Source organism: Priapulus caudatus, unplaced genomic scaffold (genome assembly GCF_000485595.1).
Source record: "Priapulus caudatus unplaced genomic scaffold, Priapulus_caudatus-5.0.1 Scaffold557, whole genome shotgun sequence".
NCBI classification, from domain to species: Eukaryota; Metazoa; Priapulida; class Priapulimorpha; order Priapulimorphida; family Priapulidae; genus Priapulus; species Priapulus caudatus.
Window position 1 is genome coordinate 145466 of NW_014577618.1, and position 7500 is coordinate 152965.

General features: G+C 45.7%; 1 long non-coding RNA gene across 5 annotated transcripts in view; it reads left to right on the plus strand.

Moving 5' to 3' along the window:
- Positions 1-7500, plus strand: part of LOC106811621 — an 8442-nt gene that overhangs the window by 755 nt on the left and 187 nt on the right. The window contains exons 2-6 of one of the 5 annotated variants that reach the window (XR_001394164.1): positions 904-1318; positions 2618-2757; positions 3564-3689; positions 4751-4860; positions 7365-7500. The exon at positions 7365-7500 is cut by the window's right edge and continues 187 nt beyond it. This is a non-coding gene — a long non-coding RNA (uncharacterized LOC106811621). Of the gene's footprint in view, positions 1-903; positions 1327-1694; positions 2385-2617; positions 2758-3563; positions 3690-4750; positions 4861-7364 lie in introns of those variants that run through there. The other 4 variants (XR_001394165.1, XR_001394167.1, XR_001394166.1 and 1 more) reach the window with 4 other exon arrangements.

Below are 7500 nucleotides of genomic sequence, written 5' to 3' on the forward strand. Positions count from 1 at the left end.
ACAGAATATACAATATACATACACACATCTTGTCAAAACAAAATAAAAAAGATTTTTCACCTACCTACCTACTCGGTATCCTGAGAGGCGAGTAGGTAAAGGGGAAACAAACAATTTTTTAAGGGTGGCCCGGTCGGTAAGAAAGTCCACAGTAAACTAGAAAGTACTAAGACTGTACTATCATTGAATTAAACTGAATGCTATACACACACAGCCGTGCGTCGCCACAGTGTAAAGTCCTCTGTGTTTTCGTCCGTTATCGTTGCCGCGGCCGATACGGTTCGACCGACAAACGATAGCGTCGTTGATAACGCGGGGGCGCCACCAGTGTCGTCGATTTGCCGACGTCAGGATGCCAGCAGTGCCGCGTACAGATGCTCTTGTGTTGTTGCAGATGAGCACGGATACTCTTATGTTGTGGTAGACGCGTGTGAATGCTCTTGTGTTGGTTACAGCCGCGTACGAATGTTCTTGTGTTGGTTATAACCGCGTACGTGTGCTCTTGTGTCGTAGAAGATATAGACGAACCTTCTCGTGGCAGATGCATGTGAATGCTCTTGTGTTGTGGCAGACACAACCGAATGCTCTTGTGTTGGTTGCAAACACGTACGAATGCTCTTGTGTCGTTGCAGACGCGATCAGCGAGAACAACCCACGAGTCATTGACGACAGCCGGGCGCGCAAGCTGGCATCCGATCTCAAGCACTGCTCCTACTACGAGACGTGCGCCACCTATGGGCTGAACGTGGAACGAGTCTTTCAGGACGGTGCGTGTCTCTCCCGCCGCTGCCGACACCTAAAATACATTATATGTATAGCTATATAATTATATATGTATTTAGCAGCACTCATTCCTGTATGAGGTTTATGACTGTATAGCATGTTCGGTATGATTTCCTATAGGCAATCGCGCGCACAGCGGCACGAACGACGACCGACTGATCGAACCCGCGTCGGCGAGCTATATTCTATCTGTGCAGCCAACCAGAGCGTGTCAGCTGGCGGCGCTGGTGGGCATGCGTCACGAGATACGCCAAGGTTCGTAATATACCTGTACATGTACGCACGCACGCGCATATCTATCTCCTCCTCCACGGTGGAAGCGTGTTAGGAGGCCGCGCGCATGATAGTTATCTCTGTCTGCGGGACAGCAGGTCGGCGGACTACTGGCACGCTACCTATATATACTCGTTACACCACGTTAGAAGAAAGTATACAGACACTATTCCCCGCGGCAGGTGCCAGGACTTCGGAACGACTTCTATAGACATCGCCAGTATTCTGTACAGCAGCCCGCTGCGTAGAGGAGCCGTGACAGGTGGGAATGTGCGTGCGTGCGTGCATGCGTGTGCGCGCGTGCGCGTGCGTAATCGATAGCTCTTGTAACAGGCTTTTAGTTGATGCGATCCCGGTAATAATACAACGTATAGCGGTACATATATATGTATATAACGTGTAATTAAATATGAGTTTTGTTAATGATGTTTGTAATTAGTTCTGAGTCTTCGTCGTCTTCTTAGTCGTCGTCGTTTTTACGACGCCGTGCCATCTTATACAATCACACGCGTATAAGCACGCATATAATATATATATATATATATATATTATATGCGTGCTTACGCGTGTGATTGCGTGCGTGTGCGCCCACGTGCGCGCTTGCTTGTGCGCGTGTGCGTGCGTGTGGGCGTGCACGCGTAGGTACAGGTGAGTTGTGTTCAGATGAGCGCACGCGTGTTACTGTATGGCGCACTGGTAACTTAAGTGGCCAGCCCAGTCTGAGCATGCGACAGTTAAGGTCCCGTGAGTCTGTTGTCCCACTCAGCGCTCGCACAATATAGCGGCATCACCCGTGGGCAATGGAAGCGGCTGGAGAATGGTCAAATCCAGGAATAGCTGTCGTCCGGTTCAATCCGGTTCCGTCAATAGTTCAATCAAGGAAGAGCTCACGGCCGATGTCAAAATCCGGTTCCGTGAATTGTGCTGCCGAAATTCCGTTCAACGGTGATGCGCTCCCGCGACAATGTGCAGCGAGAATAGACAGTTTACTGCGTATTTTTGTGTGTGATAATATGTCGCATTGTGTAGGGTGTGTTATTCTCAGTTGTTATATATACCTATATTAGAAGTAGATAATAGATAATTCCCTATTATCTACTTCTGACCTATATGGTGTTTTGTTATCAGAGTTGTTCGCTGATGTCGCAGTAGGTACTTAGCGCGACGGATATCGACATTTTTCTGCGTATTACTCTGCGATAATAGATCGCATTAGCGTGCATTGGACTGCAATGGTGTGTATCCTGCGGTGTTCGTGTAAGATAGATTCACCGTGCACGTTCAGAAACGATATAGTTAATTGGCTTTGCGGGATTCGTGCATCACAGGTATGTATATACATACATCATGTCGCTGGGACAATTTGCGTTCAACGTATCTACATTGAATCTGCGGTCATGTGAACTATTCTAAGGAAAGCCTCTCACTTCCCGTTTCCAGGTTCTCGGTTTAGTAGGTGCCGTAGTGGCACCCGTTTTAAGGGCAGTGTCAGGTTGCGTCGATAGATAACAGAAACACAGTATTATGAAAACTACTCTTCGTGCTTTGTTTTACACCACAGAATATTCGTTGCACGCACAATTCTACGATACTATACAGATGTCTCCAAATCGTAACACTCGCGCCGCGTGTCGCGTAATCGAATACAAGTAATTCCGTACCTTAGAGAAGCGGTTCGCGGAGGCGCTCGGCGGGGTGAAGGTAGGTCGGTGGAAGGTAGAGCGGAGAAGTATCGCTGGAATAGGGTGTAGGAGCTAGGCGAAAACTGGACTTGCTGCGGAAAGGATGAGAGCCGAGTCGTTACCTGGGGAATAACCATGGCCGATCGGCCCTCGAGGCATTAGTGTCTCGGACGCTACGGGCGTGGTGTATAGTGATTACCTGCGGCGTTCTATTATTATTTATCACTTGGAGCGGAGAGGTGTGTTGTTTCTAGTGATTGCATTTGGGGAATAGTGTGGGGCGATATATTTACTCTCTGCGGGAGCGTGCGCTATCCTATACACTATTTCACTCAATCTTAAAATGTAATGTATTAAATAGATTCTTCTGCCATGACAATTCATATCCCTCTGTACTGTCTACAGATGCAATCTACTGATAAAATAGATAAATCTAGGTAATCTCAAATATAATATAATCTAGGTGAATTCCGATAGTCGGCGACGGTACATGGTACCACCAGACACTAGAGTCGCGGCCGGTCACTTTATCCATTACCCGCGATATGTTAATTAAGTCTAAAAAGGTCGCGGAGGGAAGGCTCATGGCTTAAAAAAGCGCGGTTTTGGTAGAGAGGGGAGAGACGACGGCAACCTCTAACCGGTGTATTGTTGTTTTTACTGTGTTGTTTATCTGTCGTTATTACTGTTTTTCGTTCGTGATGTATGTCCACACTACATCAATAAGAGAGCCATGGGTCGATCAGCGAAAATGATAACTAAATAAATGATGACAGAATAATTATAACAGAAGACATTCGGATGACGTGTACGCTATTCACACAGGCACGTCGATACATTTGTACTGGTATGCACTGATGCCCGCGGCGGTGTGTCCAACACATACCAGACGTGACAGGCGGTGTGGGGGTGCAACAGCAGCAAGTAGACGCATCTCGGCAAAGACGAGAAGTAAGTGAGGTCATATGGTGAGGTGCACGATCTAACCACTGAACTATAGCAATTTGTTATAGTTTAGTGGATCCAACGCGACGTGTATGTACGTGCCGCCACTTACTTACACGTCCTGTCTTGTTTCCTTACGTTGTATTTTTTGCCTTATAAAAAATGGGCGGTCGCTCGCATAGACATACATTCACGTAGATATACACGCAGACATACACGCAGATATACACGCAGATATACACGCATATATACACGCAGATATACACGCAGATATACACGCAGATATACACGCAGATATACACGCAGACATACACGCAGATATACACGCAAATATACACGCAGATATACACGCAGATATACACGCAGACATAAACAGGGTTAGTAGGTTATTCGTCACCTTAAAAACCTGTTTCACAGCTGTTGCTGTTGCATGTTTTCTTTGGAAGAGATCGCGCGTACGTTTGTTCACGTACGATCTCATACGTAGTACGATCATCCTCTTACAGCCCCGTGACTGAACTCTGTGCGCGAGCACTCTGGGTTATTAGTGGCATGAATAAAACACGCGTGCGGCCGGGAGCCTACCTGACAGCTGTCAAGACGAGCTAGATTTCGTGACTGTAATAAATCCGCGTATATAGTTTCGTTATTACACAGGGGCGTGTACAGGGGGGCGGGGTCTAAGGGGTTCGGACCCCCCCCCTGGCTCGCGCAGAAAACGCATCTAAGGGGGTCTAATTTCAAAAAATTTCTGGGGGAGGGCCCCAGACCCCCCCTTCGCGTGCTCCCAAGTTTGGGTTACGGTTAGACCCCCCCTGGTACAAATCCTGTACACGCCTCTGTTACATGCTAAAAGGAATCGACTATGGAAAAATATATGGTTAACACAATATATGGTTGTAAAAATACACGATCAAGAGCGTATTAAGTACTTAATACACGCTCTTGATACTATCAAGAGTACATAATAGAGATACAGAGTACATAATCTCTATTATGTACTCTTGATACTATATATGCGTATAACTAACGGATGAGTCACGCACGTTTCCTATTGTCTTCCACAGCATGCTCGTGCGCACATATAGAGGGAGTACGTTCGTGAGAGGCGTGGCGGCTGCCGTATTCCTGCTGACGCTCTACATCGTATGGAGTTGTCACCGGACATCCAGTAGCGGTACGTGCGTGTGCGCGCGTGTGCGTGCGCGTGTGTGCATGTGTGTACGGGCATGTATATACATATATATATATATATATACTATGTATATCCATCAATAGTAATGAATATAATACTATATATATTAAGGAGTCGATAATGGAAATAGAAGTCTATATGATTTGTATATATAAGTCCATTATAATTTGCGTATTATGGACTGCTTGATATATCATATATGATTTATATATATGTGTGTTGTGTGTGTGTGTGTGGCGGCGCGCGCGGTGTGGTGAGCGTGGCATGGCGTGCGTGCATTGTGTGTGTGTCAGCGCGTGATGTGCCGCACTGTATGTGTGCCTGCGTGCGTGCTGTGTATGTTTGTGCCTGCGCGCGTGTGTGTGGCGTGCGTGCGCTGAGTGGGCGTGCGTGGGCGGTGCGTGGGCCGTGCGTGCGTGCGTGGCGTGCGTGTGTTCGTGGCGTGCGTGCGTGGGTCGAGGCCGGTGTAAGCTAGCTTGCATGACCAGATGGCGTAATACCACTTGTCAATTTGGATATGCAAACACCGACACCTGCCGTAGATTTACAAAAAATATTCTAACGTGTGCGGCACGGTTGAAGTAATGTTTTGACAAACCTCAACTGATATTTCAGGTGGTGAATAAGTAGAGATTCCTAGTTGTGTCAGCCTGCCTCATAACAAATACTCTCGCGGCCGACAGCGCGCATGCTGAGCAGTGCTCATGTAATTCAATGTCAAAAAAAACCTTGTCAAGTTGTTTTAATTGACTAATTACATGGTAGGTCTGGCGTAGGTTAAGTTGCTTTTTTATATACACATCATTGTCATGATCACTACATGGCCTGATTGGCTGGGGCCACTTAGTGCTCTCATAGTGTTGCCTTTGGGAAGCGATATGTGCCACGAGGCAGTAGGCGAGCATTAATTCTGCCAAAAGCACACTCTGACAGCATAAGTGCCCAGCAACGAGGCATTAATGTTTTAAAGGTGCATCACATGACCTTTGCAATCTACTCGCCAAATATGAATGACTGGTGAGGAAAGAAGGGAGAACGAAAAGAATAGAGCGAAAAGTTTTCTTAAGCGAAGGCAAATTTCATTTGTATTAAAAACACCCAAGCGCTCTTGCAGTAAGTAACAAGGGCGTGCGCAAAGCAATTAGTGCCTGCTCAGAACCGGCACTTATGTTTCATAGTACCTGCATGCGACGTTGTATCCAAATGGAATTTACAACGATTTATCATGTAATGGTCACTAAAATTATATAACTGTTGGCTAGTTTTAAACCTTTCTTACGCTAGGACCCCATTAATCGTCGGATGTTCTCTGTATCACTTAATTCTAAACTTCTGGCCATCAAATTCGTGCTAAAGAATAATGTTCTACGCTTAAAACAGGTTAAGAATTCACGGTTAGTATATATCGTATATCTATACATATATCTATATATATATAATAAATAATATATATGTTATGAGTCAATAGTATATACAGGTATGATAAATGCGCGTAGATTTACCCTAAATATATTATACAATTTAACCCACCCGTGTGTTTTAAAGCGCTGTTTTTAAGGCCCTGATAGGACATCCATTATCATTGTAAAGAGTCTACGCTGTTGATGGTCTATAAGTCTCTCGAAAAGAGCATATATAATGAACTGGGGCCGTTATCAAGAAAACGTAAAATTACGTCTTAACGTTATTGCTTAGATAGTTAACTTCGACTCGCCTAAACCGTTGAACAGAATCATGTATTAAAGTTCCGCGGTATCGTAGGTTTTTCCGATAGATTGCGATGGCCACTGTCCCAGGAACCGCTATTCCCGCGGTCATATTCACCATAGTCGACATGCTATCTTAGGCATCGAACATTAGTCGTAAGTGCTATCATTAGCATTAACATTAGGGCCTAAGTGCTATCTTAGGCATTAAACATTAGTCGTAAGTGCTATCTTAGCATTAAGCATTAAGTCCGTAAGTGGCTATCTTAGCATGCACATTCAGTCGTCAGTTCCATCCTGAGCACTTCAACCTCAGCATTAACTTTACGGATAGCTTTTCTGACAAACGGCCCCATGGGCTCATTGCATCTAGCATCACGCTTTTTAATATTGATCTTATAGTGTCGTTACGGCTTTATCTAATAAAGCTGGGCCATCTTAGGTTCTTTGATGCTAATAGTGCACATTATATTTATTATACTGCTCACTTATCTCTCCATATACGTTATATATATATATATATATATGATGGATGCGTGATGCGTGCGTGGCGTATGCTGTGTGTGGGTGTGTGTGTGTGTGTGTGTGTGTGTGTGTGTGTGTGTGGTGTGTGTGTGTTGGGTGTGTGTGGTGGGGCCCCGGCACGCGTATGTATGTGCATTATCTCTATTATATATATATTATATATATATTGGCCTACTTAGTCCACATCTTAGCCATCTAATTGCTGCGTATATCAGTGTGATGGCGTAACTCGGTCTCCATGCTTCCATATTGCAGTGTGGAGTACGTTACCAGCAGGCTGGCACGCTGAGCGAGCCCGCAGCGGCATACTGCGCCACCTGTCCGCCATACTGCAGTACAACAGCAGTGTTGCCGAGCAATCAGCCGACACGGCGCAACAGCGGTGGCCACC